This window comes from Microtus oregoni, unplaced genomic scaffold, assembly GCF_018167655.1.
Source record: "Microtus oregoni isolate MIOR12 unplaced genomic scaffold, Mior012 000030F_ref0000283, whole genome shotgun sequence".
NCBI classification, from domain to species: Eukaryota; Metazoa; Chordata; class Mammalia; order Rodentia; family Cricetidae; genus Microtus; species Microtus oregoni.
Genome location: NW_024543089.1, coordinates 8,677,007 through 8,701,244, shown reverse-complemented (window position 1 = coordinate 8,701,244; position 24,238 = coordinate 8,677,007).

The following is a 24,238-nucleotide window of genomic DNA, read 5'->3' as shown; positions in this document are numbered from 1 at the left end:
AATCTGAGATTCTTTCTTCTATCTCTTGTATTTTGTTGGTTATGCTTGTTTCTGTAGTCTCTGTTTGTTTACTTAAATTTTCCATGTCCAGCCGGCCCTCTGTTTGTGCTTTCTTCTTTGCCTCCATTTCAGTTTTCAAGTCTTGAACTGTTTCCTTTATCTGTTTGATTGTTTTTCCTTGGTATTCTAGGGTATCATTCACTGATTTATTCAATTCTTCAAATTTTCGGTTATATTTCCCATCCATTTCTATAAGGACATTCTTTACATGCTGTTTAAGGTGTTCAATCACTTTCATGAAGTCAATCTTTTCTACTTCTTCTTGATTAAGTTGTTCATGTCCTCCCGTTGTGAGGTCGCTGGTTTCTGATGGCTTCATGTTGCTTTTCAGATTGTTGGGTGAATTCTTGCATTGGCGCCCCTTGGCAATTCTTGCATTGCCCATCTCTTCCTCCGAATGCTCCCCTATGGATCTTCTTTTACAGGATCAGGTCTCCTTGCCTACTGATGTACCTTCCCAGTGATGGCTCTCCCCACGGATGGCTCTCTTGGTGCCGAGATCGTATCTCCATGCCCAATGATGGCTCTCCCCAATGCTGGCTCTCCTGGCACAGAGATCAGGTCTCCATTCCCAATGTTAACTCTCCTGGCACTGACATCAGGTCTCCGTGCTGGTTGTGTAGCTCATAAACAAAGTGCCTACCTTGCTTGGTGCAGACAGGCTAGTGAAACAAAGGAACTCCTGAACGCTTGGTTGCCCTGAGGATTAGGACGGATCCAGTGCCCAGACAGGCTGAGCTGGGTGATGTTATGTGCTGAAAGAGGGCAGGGGGGGCGAGGTGGGGAGGGTTCTGGATGCAAGCTGGGTGGAATAGGAAGAAAGAGGCAGTATGTAGGGAGTAGAGGCCCTGCAGAGAGCCCAAGAAGGATAGGGGGTTGAGGAACTTCTGAGTTCCCTGTCCCGGGCTGGTGCCGCAGGGTCAGAAACTCACCCCCTCAGGTTTCTTATTAACTCATAACTTTTATTAACCCATTATTCTTGTCTATGCTAGCCACATGCCTTGGTAACTTTTTCAGCGAGGCAGTCTCACATCTTGTTTCTTTTGTGGCAGGTTCACAAATGCAGAGAGACCTTTCCTCTTCCCACAATTCTCCTGTTCTTCTTGACCCATGTCTTCTTGCTGTCTTGTTGTCCTGCCTATACGGCCTGCCTGGCTACTGGCCAATTAGCATTTATTTAAGATATAATTGACAGGACACAGACCATTGTCCCACAGCACTTCCCCCTCTCCTAAAAAAAAAAAAAAAGAACTCTGAATGTAATATCCTTTGTTTAGCTTTTCTCCTCACCATTAGCCATAACAATTTGTAACCAACATTCTAAACAAAGGAAAATATCCTTAGTCCATTTTTTGGGGGGTAATGTGGGCATAGTTTTCCAGGCTACTTCCTGCTGGTTGGGGGAATTGATGATCTTATGGGGACCTAAAGAAAATTTATAATTATCATCAAGTCATGACTGGAGTATCCTGTGAGGCTTGATGATCTCAGGTGGCAGTCTTGAATCTGTTCTGGATATAGAACTCAGACGTCTGAGCCATCTATTCCTGGCAAAGATTTCTCAGGTGGTCTTCCTTGATTAAAACTGATTTTTCTTAGTTCAGAATGAATCCGTAGCCTCTCATTTTCTGTGGAAACAAAAGCAAAACCTCTTATCCAAAGTAACATATCTTTTGACTTCAATTTTAAAGTCAAGGCAGTTATAAAATATGTAAGTTTTATTAATCCATCAGCATTTATATTTAAATGTCTTTTAGCAGCTGTTGCTCCTTTCTTAGCTGTCAAGCAATTCAAAGAGAACATCATAACATACAGTATCCAGACTCTTTGTGTATTTTTCATCTTTATGTGGCTTTATTTTAACCTCTATCACTTTTAATTTTATTTTTTTAATTTTTGGCTTTTGGGAACAGGTTCTCTGTGTATCTTTAGCTGTCCTGAAACTCACTCTGTAGACCAGGCTCTCCTTGAACTCAAAGAGATCTGTCTGCCTCTGCCTCCTAAGCACTGGGATTAAGTGTGCCACTACACCTTGAACTCACAGAGGTCTTTCTATCTCTGCCTCTCAAGTGTTGGAATTAAAGGGGTATACCACCACACCCAACTACTCTCTTTCTTTTCTATTTTAAGGACTTTAGCCTTTTTTTTCTTCTCCCTAGCATATATATATTTTTAACACACTATAAAACATTTAAAGGTTTATTTTTCATCTTTGAATCTCTCCTTACTGAATATCTCTCTTTTTCTGACCATGTGAGTCTTTAATTTGCTAAGCAATATGGAGAGGATTACAGCTGTGAATTTGATGGCTGGATACAGCCCATTCCTTAGCTTTCTGAGATTCCAGCTTCATGACAGAGGTACTGACCAGAGCCACATTTATTGCCACAGCTCTGTGGCATTTCAAGGTCCCTGACACCACCAGAAAGCAGACCGTCAGCTTTTTATCAACACCATTTAAATGTTTTGTGGAAGGACCTCTTAAAAGAGCTACAAGCTTTTGCAGCTAAAGCTGAGTCAGGAAACCTCTCGTAAATGAGAGTGCATGCTTGCCTATAGCAAGCAGAGCAGACCCAAGAAATTGTTGCTACCAAGAAACCATGTGTAATGCTGTTAATTTTTATCTAGAATTATTTTCTAAGCTCTGACAGGCTTTATATGGATGCAATCATCCACACGTTGCACACTGATAAAAGAAGAGTTCTCCCTTCTAGTGCTGGATTCACTTCGATAGTATATAGCTAGTGTCGAAATCATTTTTGACCAATGTTTGATACCACATCATGAATACATTTTTATGAGAACATTATTATAAATGGTGATGAAATATTAAAGAATATGCAAATATATGGATAATGTTTTCATAATGCTCATGTTACTCATGTCTTAAGGTGCTTGGAAGTAAACATTGTGAAATGATGCAAATATTTCAAAGGTAATGGAATGTTTAGAACACTTTTCTACAAAAATTACTGCTTTCCAGTAATAAAATAATTTTAAAGCAAGTTAAAATAAAATAGATTAGGTCAATTTTTTCTATTTCAATGGTCATTTTAATATAGATTAATGGCATATGCAAATCAACATTTTTATTTAACAGGGAACTTTGAGCTACATTTACTTGGATTTAAACAAGTTCATGAAACTGATCTTAAATTTTTTATTTGCTTCAAAACAAGTGTGAACATAAATTTGAATCATGCACATTTGTGCCTTCAGTTTTTGAAAGCTTTCAAATTATGTCTAATATCAAATCCACTGCCTGTGACTATTAGGTGTCTTCTGGCACTCTGATACTCCAGGTTGTTGCCTCCCACTGAAAATCTGTTCACATATTATTTCCCCCAGATAACAAATGTATTTTTCAAAGTTAATAGTTATTACTTTTCCTCCAAGGGTTTTTCAAATTAAAATATAATTATATCATCTCTAACTCTTTCCTTTCCCATTTCTGATGTCTCCTATGTTCACTCTCTCACACATGCCATGGCCCCTCTGGACTTCCTCTCACACCCCTGCCCCCCCCCCTCTCTCTCTCTCTCTATATATATATATATATATATATATATATATTCCTCAGTAGTCATTAGTTGCCTAAAATTTTTTTCAGGAGTGGAGACCATTCTGATTTATTCTTTTCTCATTTACAAGTCTATTGCTGGAGTTAGAATTTTAAGGGAGTTGCTTATGCACCCATGTTACTGAGGTATTATGCATGTTGCTTCCCTTTCTATTCAAGGAAACCATAATCTCACAGAAGACTTGAGGATCCTCTGCCTCTGACAATATTCTCTCTTGACAGTCTTCCTTTTTGGGCCTTAGATCCAGGGAATCTGTTGAGGTGTATATAATGGGGCTGAGTACATACTGATGAATTGTTCTCTACATTCTAAACAGTTGTGATTTTATGCGGTGGTCTGTCTGCTGCAAAGAGAATCTTCTTCAATGAGGGGCCAGACTTATATTTGTGGATGTAGGCATAAAGATAAGGGCTTACAATACAGTTAGTGATTATGCTTATCTAGAAAGTGGTGGTATGGGGCTCTCATTTAAGGTCCACAGCCTTACTAGCTTTGGGGATTTGAATAGGTTTTCAGTTCCAGTCACGGGTGACCTCCTGCTGGGCAGATCTTAGCTCCAATTAGAAAGCTTTTGGTTGCTGCCAAGATAGGAAAGACTCTATTGTGCCTTTAGATAACTTGCATGATGGTCATTGTTCTGGCTGATAGAATTCATAGTAGGGAAAAATATTGATCGTTTCTGTTCTTTGGCAGGTAGCAAAACATTGCCTGATATTATAAAGACAGAACTTAGGGAGGAGGTTTTCATATCAGATAAAATCTACCACAGATCTACCATGTATGTTTGATAGGAATTGAAGAACCACGTTATTTCATATTTTTACCTAAAATTCCATTTAATACATAAATCACAAATAAGTACATAAAATTATATGTTCGGTATGTGAATTAACTGAATAGGTTACACTAATTGCACTGAAACTGTTATCCTCAAAACCCCTGTACAATGTAACACAGTCCCCAACTCCAGGCATGAGAAGTCTCCTTTTGAGTTGTTAGTCAAGGGTGTCCAACTGAGAACCAAAATAACACAGTCATTTGCTTCCTCACAGAGCTTGTGGGAAATTCCATACTGCTGAAGACAACATGGTCCCAGAAACTTTAGAAAATTAAGATTGATTCTAAATTAAAAAAAAATACTATTTAATTGTTATATGTTCTTGGGACTACCGTTTTATGAAGCAGATCATTAATGTTATTTCTAAATATGGAACATAATGTAGTAATATAATTTCCTCTCCTCACCTCTTCTATACACCTCCTATGATAGTCACCTCTCCTATTCATATTCATGGACTATTTTTCTTTAATTATTATTGTTACCCACATGCACGTACATACATATGTGAGCAAATACATAAAGCATGCTGATTCATGTAGTGCTTTTATGTATGTACTTTAAGGTCTAATCCATTGATATTAGATAGATAATTATGAAGCTCACTCTGAAGAAGACTAATTCTTTGTTTTGGTAATTATTTATTACATGTAGCTCTATAGTTAGGATGAGTCGCCATGAAATTTCCTCTATTCACATTGGCATGTCAATTGGTGGTGTCATTTTTTCTGGTCTTATTTAAGCTACCATATTTCTGAGATTTCATTAATGTAACACCCATGCCATATCTATAGCCTTGAAACATACTTCCTAGTCCTTGGTCTCTTACACTTTTTTAACCTATTTTCCTCAAATTTCCTTGAGCCCTAACTTACAGGAATAGAGATGTAAATATATCCACCAGGCACTGTCATCCCACAGGCAGCTGTTTTTTACATTTTGACCAGTTATGGTTTTTTTTTTTTCATTTCTTTTTTTTTCTGGTTGCCATAAAAACGCGTTTCTTTAATGAAGGGTGAAAGTTAGACTTATCTGTAGCTATCAGATTTAGAAAGCAGTTTGAAATTATACTGGTTTACGAAAGTCTCTTCTAAGGACCTGGACTTCACTTGTCAGGGATAATTGGCTCAGTTTCTAGAACCAGCAATGATGTGCCACCCATTGTTGTGGTAGGAGCGGTGGGCTGCGTCCCTGGCACCCAATTGCCCCCACGGCTAGCTTTACCCAAAATAAATAGACGGAAACTGTATTCTTTTAAACACCGCTTGGCCCATTTCTATCTAGCCTCTTCTAGGCTAGCTCTTGCACCTGGACTAGCCCATTTGTAATAATCTGCTGTAGCCCATGAGCTGGCTTACCAGGAATGATCTTAACCTGCATCTGTCTGGAGTGGGAGAATCATGGCAAGTCCTTGACTCAGCTCCTTTCTCCCAGCATTCTGTTCTGTTTACTCCACCTACCTAAGGGTTGGCCTATCAAATGGATCTAGGCAGTTTCTTTATTAATAAGAAATCACTCCCACATCATTTCCCCTTTTTCTGTTTAAACAAAAAAAGCAAGGCTTTAACTTTAATATAACAAACAGTTTATCAAGTAAGAATTACAGTTACAATATTTATATCTACTTTATCTTTTATCATAACTATGGAAAACTATAACTACCTATCCATTCTTCAACTCCATCAAAGACTCCAGAAGGTTATAATATTACCTAAGTAAACAAGAACTAAGAAACTTCAAACTCTAGAAATGACAAAGACATCTTGCTGCATGGACAGTCACCCAAAGTTCTTTTGTACCATCGGGGCATCCATCTTCAGCCTTCAGGACCATAATATCCAACAGACATTTTCATCAAGCAGGAAATTCCAAAGACAGTTCAGTCACTTTCTGCTGTGTACTGCAGAATGTCTCGCAGACTCTTTCATGAGTCAGGAACCCCGAAAGACTATCTCACCTTTAGGCAAGTTCAGCAGTCCGCTCTCTGCGGGTTCTCTTTGTCCAGTTCATGCAACAGTCCAGGCAAGAACAGTTTCTTGCCCAAATGGCTATCAAACTCCGTAAGGATCCTCTTCGATGCCCATCTTCTTCTTGAAGTAGATTGGTGCTGCCAGGAGCAGAGTGTCTCGTTATCATGAAAAGTCCTAAGTTATTAAAACATTTAAAATGCCATATTCTGCAGCCTTTGAGAGATATGAAGAATGCCTATCTGAAATATATCTCTATATATCTAGAAAATCTAAATAACATGACTACAAACTTGACTATTATTTATGATTATCCATCAACAACCTATATTTCCTAATCATACATTACATTTTAAAAATGAACTACACAATCACAATACCTTAATCAATATCAGAAATACATATACATATAACAAAATTGGCCTTAAAATGCATACCAATGCAAATTATCCATACCTATATCATTTCCCCCTTTAAATGTAAAAGAACATTTATAAACAATATTTTGGGAACATGGGCTTAGTTTTTTTTCTCTCCAAACTGCTTCCTGCTGAATGGGGGCGTCATTAATTAGGTCTTTCATGGTATAACTTGTGTGCCAGGGTCATCTCAGTTGGCAGTTGAGTGAAATAATTTTTTGAGGGTGTTCACATCAACCTTTCAGGAGGGCGTGGTCTATCATACCAAACTGGGATAGAAGAAATCCTTAGAGTCTCATTCTCTGTGAAAACAAAAGAAGACCCTCTCCAAAGCATCATATCCTTAGACCCAAATTCTGAAGTCATACCCTAATGATATCTGTTCTGGTTACACTTGGCAGTCCATATAATGAAATTTCTCTCTGTACTTAGCTCCTTCACCGTCAAAAATTTTAAAGAAAAAGCAATGTACATAATTCAGACTCTCTGTGAATTTTCCATTTTTACATGGCTTATTTTTCTTTATTTCTTTTAATCTCTTAACTATCTGTATTCTGTCTCTTTAAAGACTTTACCTTTTTTTTTTAAACCATTAAGTTTATCTCTATATTCTTTTTCTTCTCTCTCTCAAGCCTAAGTACGTTCATCCAACAGTGTGACTCATTTAGTGGTCTGAATCTGTCCTATTGTGAATCTGCAATTTTTTACAATCCAGGAGCACTTTTGATTTGTGCCTTTAAATCACTAGGTGCTTAAGAATCTAAGCTGTGACATTCCTGGGTCAAAAACAGGTACTGCCTGCTGGCCCCGCCCAGTCCAACATGGCAGAGCCGCTCGTGCCTTTGATCCTTGCACATTGCACCATTAGCATGGCGGAGCTGCTTGTGCCTCTGAGCTGTGGCACGCAATGTCCCCCTTTTAGGTACCAGCAGTCCACATTGCCATCAAACAAATCGTAGCACTTTACTCCAAATACTCCATTCAAAAGCTCTGTCTCCTGAAGGATCCAGACAGAGATCGCAATGGCGGCACAGCCCAGAAAGCCAGCATTTTAAAACAGCCAGTTTTTTCCTGCTGTTGAGTCAGGAAAATTTCAAAATGCAGGACGTACCATTTTGTGCTAGTTCTGGGGCCGCCAGGTAGGAGCGGCACTCAGCACTTTAATTCTGAGACTGAGCGTCCAGCACAGAAATTCTTTTCATCCATGTTACAGCCAAATCTGACATGCAGAGCTGGAATCCGCCATGCTCTTCTGCCTGCCTAAGCCTGATTCGGCCGGATGCCCAGGTGCAGGCAGGGGAGCTCTGAGCCACCCATCCGCAGGGTCTCAGAGCACTCTCCTTCTGATCCCAAGCGGTAACAGAAACATCCAGTCCCCTAAAAAGCCTTTGAAATGCTTTAAAGGCAGAGTTCACGCTGGCAGCACAGTCCCAGGAAGCTGCACTTTAAAATGAAGCAGCTTTTTTCTGCTGCTGTTGCTGAATCAGGAAATCTCTCTACAGCACGCCACCAACAAACAGCAAAAATCTGTGTTAAACTCTCTTTTCCTTATTTTTAAGCCTTCTCAGGTTTTTAAGTGGATTTAGTCTATCACGTCTGGGCACCACTGAGTTGTAGTTAGACTAATCTGGTTCTTTAGATATATAGAGATTATACTCAGTATAAATAGATAATCTTCAACTTCTTCAAAGAGCTGTAGAAAATGGCCTTTTATCTAACTCAGAGTTTTGTGGTAGTGAGACACAATTGCTCCTGGCAACACCACTTTATTCCCGAGAGAATGTTGAGCACCAAAGACACTCCACCTGGAGCCTTTCTTTTTGGCAGAACTGGCCTTTGGGCAAAGAAATGCCCATACCTCAACCACTGACAGAGATACAGAGCATGCATCAATGGATAAAACAGAACTGTCATATCCTGCCAAGACAGGGTAAGATAGTTTTGAAAAAGTTGTTTGCCTTTGAAAATGGTATATCAGTTATGTTAGGCCTTAGCCAAAGGTGGTTGCTTCAACTCTGCTAACGTGACTTTGGGTGATTGCCCAGGTAGCTAGTTGTCTCTGTGATTTGGTGCATGTTTTGGAAGTTGTTTTACTGAACTTCCTAATTACCCAGGTAACATTATTTCCCTTCTCAGATCTTCGATGGGATTGAAGACTATATAAATGTAGTTACTTTCTCTCATGACTTGGCCAAGTTATTTATTATACAAGACCTAAGCTAGTTAGAATAGGATATTTGTACTTATTGTATATAATTTCATAGTAGGTTTAGAACTCTCTTATTTAAACAAAAGGGGGAGGTGTTGCGGGAGGTCCTCCCACTCCTCCAGCCTATAGCCGCTGTGATACCAGCCCATTGGGGCGTGGTCTCTCTCCCTTTAAAAAAGTGGCCACTTCCCTCTCCTCTCTCTCTTCACTTCCTGCTCTGCTGTCGACTAGACTCCCTTCCAGGTTGCGTAGAGGGCTGTTGTCTGGGATGGCAATCTGTAAGTTTTTTCCCCTTTAAATAAATACCATCCTATTATTCATAATTCCAAACTGGTATGGCATTGTTTGTGACTTACGCCTTCAACCCCTTGAGCTCAAGTCCCTTTAGTCATCAGTTGGTAATCACCAAGCTTTAAGCAACACTATAGATAGCTAACTCCTTTGTCATATCTGGTCACGTTCATCATTGCTGTGTTATGGTAGCTGAACCTACATTAATATCTTAAAAATATTAATGCAGTCTGTGCTTTCTAAGGGTGACTTTCAAGCAAATAAAACTGCCATTGAATAGTGTACACTATTGGAAATGGACTATGATAGTCAGAGTCAGGTGGGGCTGGGAACTTTTCCTTTTACATTTGAATATAATTTTATTAGATGCCTTCAAGTTCAGGCACCTTATTGGTAAAAGGTATAGTCAAACAACTGCTCATTAATTCTAAAGCTAAACAACAAAAGCAGTGAATCTATGGGATTCATAAGTGAAATTAGGTTTTTGCTACTGTTTTTTCCTGCTTGGAAAGGAGTAATCACTCTATAGGGATTTTTATCAATACCAAATAAGAAAATGTGCAAGATTAATTTCATACTGTATAAGTAGATTCATTTCAGAAAAACACTAAAATTATCATCTAATGATGATTTCTTTCTTTTTTTTTTTTTTTTTTTTTTTTTGCTAGCTGAAGTCAGCTGTAATAAGTTACCAGATTTCTTGAAATAGCTGTCATCCTCTTACTGTCAATCATCAATTCTAGTTTCTTTTTGGCTAATTCAACTTCATAAGTAAACTAGAAAGATTAAGTGTGAGAAAATCAGAAAGGTTCATTTTGTGTGTTATATAAGATAGTTTTTTGTTCCTAGGTTTTCCCTTATATATGACTAGAAGTTGGAACTATTCTCTTAATAGCTAATGTTTAAGCCTGTTCTTTAAATAATTCTGCCATTTGTCTTATGCAAGTCTATCCACTTGTTGAAATAGTGATTATTATTCTTATTAGGTAGGCATCTTGTTTTCCACTCCTGAATACCTACTGGTCAATCCAATCACAACCTCCCACTACAAGCATGCTATATCACCAGCAGATGCCTCTTCTTCCCCTTTTGGTGCTGGGAATTCAATTTAGAGTCTCACTGTGTAGGGATACTGTCCTAACAATGAGCTATATTTTCAATATAGTTGGGCTAAATGCCAGCTACATCTTAAATGTAATTTGTTCTATTTTATTTTTGTTTTCAATACATCCTAGCCACAGTTTTCCATCCCATTTCCTTCCCAGTTCCCCTTTATCAAAATACACTCCTCCTCTTCACTAAATTAAGAGTGAATATTAGCTATTAAGTAAATGATAGTCATGCCTCAATTCACAGACCCAAAAAGGCTATAGAACAAAGGGGGCTCTAAGGTGGACACATGGATCTCCCTAAGAATGGGAGGTGGAATAGATTATAAAGGTGAACTGGGGTACATGGGGATGATAACAGGAGGGATCACTGAAAGATTATGGAAAGAGTATTGGCAGAGAAGACTATTGTAGTTGACTATTTCTATAGTCCTTTTTCTCTGTGGTCTCCTGGTTGAGGGTAGCTGAGTTACTTTCTGTTTCTAGTCTTCCTCATTGCACTCCTATCTACTTTCTTTAACTGGAAGTCGCTATATTTTCTCTATTATTTTCCAACAAACTCAAAAAATAAAATAAAAACCAAAAGAAGCCACAGGAATGGTCTATTTGAAGTTTGCTGTCATCCTACTTTTGAAACTAAATTACCAAGATGATTTTGTTAGAAAATGAGGATTTTATGTTTGTGTGTACGAGAAGGAGTGAGAGCATAGGTCTAGTGTTCTAAAAATAGGACTGAGCACTTTTGTCTTGTTTGTTTGTTTGTTTAGTCAATTAGTTGGTGAGAATGCAGCTAGATAAAATCTGTGAATGAAAATGCCAAACAAAATATCTGCTGACATTTTGTCTCAGATTACCCCATCACAGGAACTGTGAAAACTGAATTTATTTTGTTTATAAACCATTCACTATGTAGTATTTGATGATGTTAACTAAACTATACAAAACTCAATCTGTGGTAAGAGAACAAAATTATTACACAAAGTATTACTTTGGTTTTAAACAGGTTAAGATTTAAAGGGCTGTAGACTATTATGTCCTTACCTTCACATTCCCAAACAGTGAAATTCACCTAAGAAAGAAACTACCCAGCAATTATCCACTTATATCTTCGTATGTAACAGAAAGTCTTTTAAAATATAGTAAAATTTTATATGTTGATCATTCATGTTAAACTTTGAATTTAGCTTTCTGTTGTACCTGCTTTGTATTAACAACAGTGGTAGAGATGCCACTGGGGAACACCAGCAGTCCTAGTGTAGCCTCTGTCCTCAAAAACCTTTTGTAAAAAAGGTTTTTTTTAAAAAATCTTTTTAAATCTTTTTGTTGTGCTAATGACATTCTTGACAGAAACTTGCTAAGGAAGAAAGGATTTTTTGTTTGTTTGTTTCTTTGTTTCAGTCTCCAAGGGCTTTTGGTTCACACTAGAGGACAAAAGAATTACAGTGGTTTGGAACATGAGTTATCAACTCTCCACCTGGAGAAACCCAGAGACAGAAGGGTAAATGATAACAAGTGCCAGATGTCAGCTTAAAAGTTCAGTCTGAAGCAATCTACTTCTACCAGCCATGTGAAACCCCTAAAAGCTCCTCAGCTGTTAAAATGGCACCACAACCAGGGACCATCCTTTACATGGGGTCCATAGGGGGAGGTTCAAATCATTGCACTAAGTATCCAGATAAAGAAGTGATGATTCTTTAAGTAACAAGTACAACCCTAAAATATATCTAAGTTTGCAATCATTCCTTAGATGTAAAGTTAAATGTTTCTGTGAGATTTGTTCTGAAGTTGATCCAGGAAAGGTTAGTAAAAGACTTTTTTAGGAAATGGACCATTGGGGTTCCTTACTTGAAGTCTATACACTAAGTACAAGATTTTATCAAGGAGAAAAGAGTTTTCCATGAGAGGTAGGAGTAACATCTTGGGAATAAAGTGTTTTTATACTGTATTTCTATGTGATAAAAACAATAACAACACCCATGGTGACAGATTGAGTGAAAAGGAAACAAGGGTAATAATACAAGTTGTGAGACTTTCAGATAGCCAGAAAATATGCAAGGAAAAATAGACCATGGTAAAAATTCCAATTCCAATATCACATGCAATGCTAACACAGTACAATGTTCTAAAGTAAAGAGAAAAATGGAGGATGGTACTAATCTTTTTAAAAATTTATTTTGGCTGCAGTTTAAATAAAACGTCTTGCAGGGAGAGGACAGATTAAAAGATCAATTGGAATATTCTCTGTGTGCTTTATTTCCACTGCAGTGAAGAGGAAAGATTTTTCAACTTGGACCTGTACATTTTGTAATCTCAGCTTTCCCATATTAGGTTAAAGACTGCTTGATACCCTTGATGCTAGATAGCATACAGTTTGTACAATGTTCTGAATGAATGCTTATAGAAGAGTACAGTATCCATGTTCAGCTCATCAGAATCCTCTCATTTGTGATTTGTTGCAGGAAGTTCTTTTCCACTCTGAATCTCTAAGCTCTTGTATCATAGATGATACCTTCTAAATTTAATATTATACAAACACTAAAGGAATTTTACATTAGATTCGAATTTTAAACCAGACAAATATGTTGCTAACTTTAATATCTACTGTTCTAAAATTATCCTACTTCTAAGCAATGTCATGCATATGACATCTTTGTGTAAAATACTGTATTGGTAGCGTATTTGGGGCACCTTTTACTACATGTTAGTTCTTTGCAGAAAAAAAAATGGCTTCTGTGAGAGGAAGGGCCTGTATGATTATTATTATTATTATTTAATTATTTTATTTTTGTATGTTTCTGATGTTTTTAGATGCAGGTTAACTATACCATGAGCATGCATGTTTGTTCAGAAGAGTCCTTGTGGAGTTTGGGTCTCTCCTTGTGCTATGTAGATCCTAAGGACCAAACTCAGGTCGTCAGACTAGAAAGTAAATGCTTTTGTCCACTAAGCTGCCTTGCAGTACCCAATTTTCTTATTTAAACTGGGTGTGAGGCAGGGCGATGGTGGCACACGCCTTTAATCCCAGCACTCGGGAGGCAGAGGCAGGCGGATCTCTGTGAGTTCGAGGCCAGCCTGGTCTAGAAAAGCTATTTCCAGGACAGGAACCAAAAGCTATGGAGAATCCCTGTCTCGAAAATCAAATAAATAAATAAATAAATAAATGAAAATAAAAAAAATGAAAAAAATAAACTGGGTGTGATCTTCCACTATGCCCCACAATCCTAATTCATGAACTAATATTGTCTCTAGACCTGCTATGTACCTGTGGAATCTGTAAGTCCCTTGCCCTAGATAAGGACAGTGCTCTTCGCCTCCTCTAGGACTCAGATCTCTCATTCTGACATTTCAATCCAGATGACACTATACCATGAAGTCTCCTTATCACCAGTCAATATCCCCAAGTCCACTTTCAAAGGAGAGTTAAATAACTTTGCTTTATTTTTCTCTAATAAAACTTTTCATAAGTTTATGCAATGAATTGCACACATAAAACGAGAAATTTCTATTTGAATATCTCAGTTTCCTCCTATAAACTACACTGTGCTTTTAATTCACTTGAATTTGCCTACAACTTTGAACACAGTAGATGATATATATATTCGGGAAATGTTTGTCAGAGTAAACTAAGTTGGTGTTCTATAAAATCTTTTCAGAGTGCTCTGTATGAAAACACTTCTTTGAAAAATGTGTCTCATTATGAGTATCTTGGCTCTAATGTGTCTTGAATGCAGTCATTCATTCAGGACATGCACCTTGCCTTTGACACTAATTAGATTGAATCAGTTAATAAGGTTGCCATGGCATATTTATGATACAATAATGGAAATAAGTTATTGCCCCTGTAGAGAATGTTCAAATTCATCTTATATTTTCTTTAGATCTTTTTCATCTTTAGATACATCAAATAGGGAAATTGGCTATTCACTTTCTTCAAAATGCATTTTAGGAGCAATTTAATAGAGGGAAATGCTAAAATGATACACATTTATCTTTTTCTTCTTATCTCAGAACACAAAATGATAATTGATTATATTGAGTTCTTGGGAGCTAGCACTATGGAAATCCACACAATATAAAAGTTGTAAAACCTTTTCTTAGAATTTGCTCTTTGTTAGACAACATTTAAATACTTTTAAATACTGAAAGTTATTCTGAATGGTAAGCTCATAATATTAATATTTTATATAGTATGTATTTTGAGTTTGTTAAAGACTCAAAATATATCACCATTCTCTGTCATAATAATTTTGGTATTTATTGATCTTTATGTGTGTTGCAAACTAGTTTCTCCAAAATGAAGCTTTTATTTATTCATAATGGAGTAAGTTTCTTATGTCTTAGATAATCAATGAAGCATAAAAGTTTCAGGATGTTCACAAAGCTACAAGTCCTATAGGATCCTGTCCAAGGTTACAGCAATACAAACTCACTAGGGAGAAAGAGACTCTTGTAGAACTGCTTTCAACTTAGGACACATGGTCCCTGTGATGTGCAGTAAAGTACTTAATGTTGAGCACATGATGTAGGCTCCATGAGTTGTTATCCTTGTTGGTTAACTTTCTAATAATGCAGCTGCCTTTAGGACACCCACCCACCCACCCACACTTCTGTAACTATTCTTCTATTCTCATTTAAGTTAACACACACAGACACAATTATGAAAGCCACACTTGGGTGGCATCATTTCTTTGTTCTGTCCTCAAGAACCTCACAATGATGGATAGACGTTTATTCAATCATTGCCAGGAAAATTATGCAACACAGTGGGTACCCACACGGAGACCAATAGCACCAACAGTGTGTTGAGGAGGAACAGCTGAATGGTTCCTGTAGTAATGTAAACATATGTAGCGGCTCTGATCTGCATGACAGTGGAGCATCTCCTCAGAGGCAGTCTCAACGGAGTTAGATGTTCCTGTGTGATATAACATGATGTGTTTCCCTGCTACTGTGGCAAGGAATACTATTGCACTGTGATGTCCAATAATACGTCATCAATATTGAGCCATATAAAAATGAAGTAGAGTCTTTGGGGGAGGGCATCCTAGGGAATTTTTTTTTCTTTTATATAATATAAAATGATCTGGCTCTTGGATAAATGGGATCTGCCATACAAATACAGGTATTTTCCCTAAATGATCAAAAGATTAGGGAATGCATTTTGTGGGAGTACCCATGAAATGGTACCATAAAGAGTATATATACAATATACTCACTTTGCTATGGATATTAAGGGCTTATCTCTATTAAAAAATCAATAAAATAATAGAATTCAGATACAAAGATATATAGATGCTAGCCTTTACATTCATCTCTGAATTGACTGGAAATATAGATAAAAGGGAATATGTGATGGAAGTATCATCTTGTTATTTTTGAAGCCACAGTACATGAGGTTAAAGAAGTATAAATAGATCTATGCTAAGGAATCCTGAGATTCATAAATATGTAACCCATGCTTATAACTATAATGTGAAGAGATAAAGCAGAAGCTATAAGTGGTACATAATACCCATCTGAACCATGACTTAATAAACAAGCAAAATTCTCAATTTAGCAAGTAGTCAGAAATCTTAATGTATTCCAATACAGAAATCAAACCAGTAAAATTAGATAGTTCTCCATGTCTGGACTACTTGAATTTAGAAAGGAATGAGAGATTCTTTCACACATCCTTGGATATGAGGCCACAAGATGCAGAGGGCTTAGGTTCAGAGTGCTGTGGAACTGGAGCAACAGAGTAATACAGCTACCACTGCTTCTTAAGAGAACGGCTGATAACCTGAAGCAACATATTATAACCCGTTTCCTAATACAATGGTTCATATGAGCTTAGTTATTCCCGGCATCACATGACTAAAAGGCACTGCAAGATGAAGGACAGGTTACTGAGGGGACTATACATAAGAGACTGTGTTTGACAGTCAGTTCACTAGGCAGGATAGGACAGTGTTCACAGGGAAGTTGGTAATGAGTTTGATTCAGAAGAGGTCTAAAAAGGAAATGGAGATACAGTGGTTTGCTGAGGCTCTTGGTGGAATAAATGACGCCTTGTTCATTCTAATGCACTTGCATGGCTTATAAATCAGGTTCATAGGTTTCTAAAGCATTTAGAAGGAAATGAACATAAAGAAAGACAGATGATGTTGTTACTTGAAGTCAGGAATAGATTTGTAGCTGGAAGTCTAAGGAATCTGAGCCAAATGCTCTGCTTTATAAAGCCCAGGCAAAATTTTAACAAAAGTACAAAATAAAATTTAAGAATTAGAGGTTAGAGGAAGTCTTCACAGCATCCTGAGCTATTAAGATGTCCTTGAGCTAAACATCTCCAGAAACCCCATTTGGTGTGTTGTACAAATGTTTTCTATGAATTAGTGCTGTCTATTACCACCACAGTCTTCATGTTAAATTGCAAATTTGTAGTAAAGTGCCTTACTAGTATGCAAAACACTTCAGGTGTACTTCATACTTTATCTTAGTTTACCCATGATAATCCCTCAACGCACTGTTGGCATTGGGCAGAAGACAGAGATGTTGGTTAGTACATTAAAGATAATGAATATGTATCAATATTATGTTAAGGAACTAAAATAAAGCAATTTTTTCTTGAATTAATTTGGCAAAGAATGTGAGCCCCAATTTGAGTTCTCCACATCTCACCTTATGTTCAAGATATATAACATAATCAAGTTTCATATCTGTAAGGTTAACAGTTATTACATGGCGAAGACTCAGAGGGAGAGAGAACATGGAAGAACACTTGCACCTTTTAGGAGCATGAGCTGTTGTATTAGCATTAAGTATCATTTATTTGAAAATGTTTTACCTTCTGCAGTTTAGTTTCTGTGTAATAAACAAATCATTGTATCATGCAATACAATTCTTGTCAAGATTTTCTGTAGTTTTATGTATTATTGAATTTAAAAAAGAGAGACAGTATATTACAATAATTTATAAAAAAGAGCATCATGCTCTAAGGTATTATAATGACATAAGGGATAAAATGACAAGAATTGATCACTTAGTGTCACAATCAGGATACTATACTTTGGAATCAATTATTCCATCATTGGATGATGATGATGATGATACTGCTGCTTCTTTTTTCTCCAAAATTTGTGTCTATTTGTACTGACCAGGGAGTAACTATATGAATTTATAACTGGATACCATGTCATGAATTTATTAAATGGATAGTTCTTGTAATACAAATCATTGCTATTTTATATTTTCTTATGTCAATTTCAAATTTAGATTAGTAAACATAAAGTTGTGTGACTGTTTTTCACTAAGACCTAGGACTCTAGATTTATGGTTTTTGAAGAGTCTCTTAGTATAAGCTTCCGATTTTGTCTTTATTGGGTAGGTGTTCTCTATATTGGTTGCTGTTGTACCTTATCCTAAGCAAATGTGGTATCTATTGGGTCCCTGGTAAAGTTTTTCTGTGGGTTGGTGGTTGACACACACACACACACACTCATACAAAATGGAAATATGTCAGAAGGTTACTGAGAATGAGCTAAAGAGACACTGAACAAAGACTTGGAATCTCAGAATGGAGAGTTTCACAATGAATTGAGGAAAGGCTCCAGAGTAAAACGCTTTGGTGAAAAAGTCTAGGAGTTTAAATAATGTCCCATGGAAGAAGGAAGAAGAGACTCATTATTGGTTTTGAATGTATCAATGTTCTGCAGTAGATGCTACTCTTCCATTACTTAATCATAATTGTTAATGCAGTAGTATCAATTTTTCAAAAATGGTTATTTTTGTTTTTAAAAACTGAAACCCATTTTATTTTGGTCATTTTACAAAAAAAAATTGCAGATGAATCAAGGCAGCCACTCTAATATTTTCCCTATCTTGAAATCTGCATATTTTAATGACCTTCTTCTATATAATCACAAAGTAATTCTGAATATGTGAAGCTTCACTTAGGGTTTTAAATTTTATTTAAAAAAATATTGGTGTTCGGGCTGGAGAGATGGCTCAGTGGTTAAGAGCATTGCCAGCTCTTCCAAAGGTCCTGAGTTCAATTCCCAGCAACCACATGGTGGCTCACAACCATCTGTAATGAGATCTGGTGCCCTCTTCTGGCCTGCAGGCATATATGCAGACAGAATATTGTATGCTTAATAAATAAATATTAAAAAAATTGGTGTTCTTATCAACTAGATGAAAAGGAAAACATTAAAAAATAATACATGACAAAGTTGAAACTAAAAAAAAATACCTTTGTGCCCTCCTCATTGAACATGTGTTCTTTTGCCTGATTTCTGCTCTTTCTCATCACATCCTATTATCCTTTCTTCAAAACCTTATTAAAATGTTAGACTATTATCACATTTATAACTATTTTTATATATAAGCCTCTAAATTAAGCTTACTGAATTTACCTGATTTTTGTGATAAGCACATATTTATATTCTTTGTTCACTAGCACTTTTATCTACAGGAAGGGATGCAGAAATCTGCATTGAAAGCAAAGGTAATTTAATACAGAGCATTTGTTAAAAATGGCAAGAAGTTAAGTGAATAAAGCATTGTAATTAGGAGCAAAGTGAGTGTGCCTCCTCACTTTTGTCTCAGCTACTCTATGTTGACTGTTGAAGTTCAGAGCTCAAATCTTTTAACAAAACACAACAATCAAAAGAGTTGTGGTCCAATGTGAATGTCAATCTATAGTTGGAGAAATAATGACAGAGATAACATAGTTGTGGTTAGACAAATGACTATAGTCTAAGAGATAATTTTATGATTCAAATTTTGTTCTCCACCATCACTCATATGCAGAAGTTCTATTATTTCATGTCTCAGAATATAACTATTTTGAGAAAGGACCTTTCAAATGATAACTGTGATTAAATGAGGTAATTTGATCAATCATGAATCCATTATGACTCTGTAGTCATACAAAAGTTACTTACACAGCCAAAAAGAGACTTGGAGACTTCTTGATGTTGAACTTAGAATAATTAGAACTATGAGAAAAAAAAGTATTGTTAAGAATTGTATAACATTTGTTTATGACACCCTAAGTAAAGCAAAGAACCTAGTGACATAAGTTGGTTTCCTTTATCCTCTGTCTTGAGCTCTTCAATTTTGTTTCTCACAAAAAAGAACTTTAATTGACCTCAAAACCAGAAAATGTCGCCTGCAACCAATGTTCAACTCTTTTAAATTAGTGATTATTTTGCAGGAAAACTGAGGGATGTGTTAAAGCACATATCATAACAACCAATGCATACATCGATACAATAATATCCACACATAGTTATAATTTTCAAGTCAAAATACTCACTTGAGCACTGCCATCTATGTCTTTCAGTTCAATTATTTATCCAGTAACTCCTGATTCCCAAGATTAATAAAGATAGATATAGCCAATGGTTTAATAAGATAACAGCATTTCTTTGCTATACTGTGAAACACTTTCAATGAAAATATTTAAACTATCACAACAGCAAATATGCTAACCAAATCTCATAAAACAAATATGATTTTATGATTTAGAGCATCAGCTCTTTTTGTATGTGTATATAACTTATGTAAATTAATGCTATAAACCAATTTCAGAAAGTTGCATATGTATATAAGCCCTCCAGAATTTACTCAAAAATCACTTAATGAAATATATTACTACCAATAATCTAAATTAGCATAGTAACATTTAATATCTGGATGCTTTCTATGGTTTACTATGTTAAAACAATGTGTAATCAATATTTCTTTAAATTGTAGTAGGTGTTTATGTATGTGTAAATTTCATAAAAAATTATTAAAGTCAGACATTCTATGAAATAAAAATCACAAGGAATAAAGCCAATTTTACTATTATTAACTAATCAGTATATTGTCAGATTGTTTTATTTTCACTTTATTAACATATCCCACTAAAGTGTGTTGTTTCTTGTTTTGTTAAAGTAAATGGACTGTAAGAAAATAGTAACAAAATTGTAAGAAACATGGGGAGAAAGAAATTACTTTGTTATTATACTTAACATTTATTTAAAAACATTGGATAATTTTCAGAAAGGACACAATTCTTAAGTGCTTAACATGTGATATGTCCATAAAACATCATTTGGTATGAATTTTCTGATGTGATTCATATTTACACATTTAATTAGTTTCTGACTAAGGTCTGATGGTTGTATTTTTAATAATATTTCAAATAATCAAACATCCACAGTTTAACTAATAAAGGAAACATCTAGAAAGCAACTAGATCTTATTATATAAATAAATATAAAGTGCTTTATAGATGTATTAGCATATTATTGGAAACCTTTCCCCAAAAACCCACTCGAAATTATGTTTTCACAGAGCAGTTAACATCTTAAATTATTAGTTGTGCTTTTCACAAATTAGTGTTCCATCTAATAAATAATTTTAAATAAAGAGTTTATCAGAATTTTTGCCATGGTATACTTTTTCACCAGCACGGGGTTTGTAAAACAACATAACTATCCTATTTCTATCTAAGTTTAAGACTGAAGCATTCTTCTTAGTCTATAATAACCTAATTGGGAAGTTTAAATGGTCTTTCAGGTCTTTGGACCCTGAAGAAATGACACCTTTTTAATAGTATCTCTTGGTTGTTTTACATAAGTCATGGATCACACAGGACATTAACAGGAAAAAATACATAGTTTTATGACATTTTGATGACCCTCTGCATATTAATTATCTATTTGGTTTCATGTCTTCTATGGAATATTTTGTGAAATAATTAATTTTAGGTGGCATGTCCATATAACCTCGATTGACTATGAGACATATATACTAGTAGCTCTTCATATTCCTTCATTTAGTTCATGTCAAATTCCAAAGCAAAGACATTTCTGGATACTGTATAATCTCAGGACAGGAAACGATCACACTTAACAAAGGTTGATGGTATTTCCAGAAAATAGATTTATTTATTAAAGCTTTTTCATAAATTTATTGTACATTAGCATAATTGGTAACAATTTAAGTGTGTTTTTAAAACTATTATCTCCTAAAATTATAATAATAATATAACAGAAGTAAACAAGCAAGACACAAACATTGGGAAAGAGAAGTAACTGATCCATTGTTCCTATAAGGTTGTCTTGCTTTTTATTTTACATTTAGAGTAGGAGCAACAAACTGATGAACTTAAATATATAAGTTTTAAAAATTCATGGTAAATACTTAATTAGTAATTAACTTAGTTTTTATAACAGAATGTGATTAGAAGAGTTGTGTTTATTATTTTATTTTTAAATGCATGTTAGTGGACAAAATGTGATGATAGTGTTAGGTCCATAGTTGTCTGTTGATGGAGGTGGGTCTTGTATCTATTTGTTGCTTTCATTGGTTAATTAATAAAGAAACTGCTTGGCCCTCTGATAGGGTAGAATTTAGATAGGAGGAGTAGACAGAACAGAATGCTGGGAGAAAGAAGCCGAGTCAGGCAGTTGCCATGATTCTCCAACTCCAGACAGATACAGGTTAAGATCTTCCCTGGTGAGCCACCTCTTGGGCTAAACAGATTATTAGAAATGGGTTAGATCAATATGTAAGAGCTAGCCAAAAAGAGGCTGGAACTAATGGGCCAGGCAGTGTTTAAAAGAATAGTTTCCGTGCAATTATTTCGGGTAAAGTTAGCCATGCAGGAGCCAGGGCAGCCTGGAATGCAGCCTCGCTGCTCTTACTACAACAGAGTGGAGCCCAATGTGGGGCTCGAACCCACGACCCTGGGATTACATGCTCTACCGACTGAGCTAGCTGGGCTTAAAAATAAGGGAAATAGAGTTTAACTCAGTCTTTTTGCTGTTTGTGGGTGGCATGCCACAGAGAGAATTTCCTGACTCAGCAGCTGCAACAGGAAAAAACTGACTGTTTTAAAATGCCAGCTTTCTGAGCTGTGCCACCCTTGCGATCTCTGTCTGGCTCCAGTGGGAGTCAGAGCTTTTGAATGGAGCATTTGGAGTAAAGTGCTATGGCTTGCTTGATGGCAATGTGGACTGCTGTGTGCCTAGAACTATGTGTGGCTCAGGGGCACCAAATGGCTCTGAGGCATGAGTAGCTCAGCTCCACCATGCTGAACTGTGCTGGTCTCAGTCAGGAACTACCGTAATTACTGTAATAACAGTGCAGTTCAGGTTTCAACTGGGCAGGACACAGGTGGTACCATATTACCCCTACATGGTACAACTTAAGTTTTTAAGAACTGCTTAACATTTTAAGAAATGTTCCTGGATAGTAAAACAATTACAGATTCACAACAAAACAGATTCAGACAGACAACTAAATGGATCACATTGCTGGATGAGTGTACGTAGGCTTGAGAGAGAAAAAAAAATATAGAGAATAAAGTTAATGCCTTTAAGAAAAAAGGGGGTAAAGTCATTAAAGAGACAGAATACAGATAGTTATAGATTAAAAGAAATAAAGAAAAATAAGCCACGTAAAAATGGAAAATTCACAGAGAGTCTTGATTATGTACATTGTGTTTCCTTTAAATTTTTTGACGGTGAAGGAGCAAAGTACAGAGAGACATTTCATTACATGGGCTGCTAAGCTAAACCAGAATGGATTTCATGAGGGTATTATGACTTCAGAATTTGGGTCTAAGGATATGATGCTTTGGAGAGAGTCTTCTTTTGTTTTCACAGAGGATGAGACTCTATGGATTGCTTCTATCCAAATATGGTATGATAGACCATGCCCTCCTGAAAGGTTGCTATGAACACCCTCAAAAAATTACTTTGCTCAACTGCCGACTGAGATGAACCTATCAGAGAGGTTATCCCATAAAAAACCTGAATAATAGTGCCCCCATTCAGCATGAAGCAGTTTGGAGAGAAAAAACTGCGCCCATGTTCCCAAATATGGTTTATAAATGTTCTTTTACATTTAAAGGGGGATATGATATAGATATGAATAAATTGCATTGGTATGGATTTTAAGATCAATTTTGTTATATGTATTTGTATTTCTGTTCTTGACTAAGGTATTGTGATTGTGTAGTTCATTTAAAATGTAATGTATAATAGGAAATATAGGTTGTTAATGGATAATCATCGATAATAGTAAAGCTTGTAGTCATGTTAGTTAGATTTTCTAGATATATAGAGATATATTTTAGTTAGATAGGCATTCTTCATATCTTTCAAAGACTACAGAATATGGCATTTAATGTCTTAATAATTTAGGGCTTTTCATGACAATGAGATACGTCTGCTCCTGGCAGCACCAGCTACTTCAAGAGGAAGATGGGCATCGAAGAGGCTCCTTATGGAGTTTGATAGCCATTTGGGCAAGAAACTGCTCTTTCCTGGACTGATGCATAAACTGGACACAAAGAACCCACAGAGAGAGGACTGCTGAATTGCCTAAGGTGAGATGGTCTTTCAGGGTTCCTGATTCATGAAAGAGGGTGTGAGACATTCTGCAGGACACAGCAGATAGTGACTGAAATGTCTTTGAAATTTCCTGCTTCATGGAAATGTCTGCTGGATACTATGGGCCTGTAGGCTGAAGATGGATGCCCCAACAGTACAGAGGAACTTTGAGTGACTGTCCAGGCAGCGAGTTGTCTCTGTCATTTCTAGAAATTTAGAAGTTACTTACTTCTTGTTTGCTTAGGTAATATTATAACCTTCTGGAGTCTTTGATGGAGTTGAAGAATGGTTAGTTATAGTTATAGTTATCCTTAGTTATGATAAATGATAAAGCAGATATAAATATTGTAACTATAGTTTTTGCTTGATAACTGTTTTGTTATATGTAATTTTA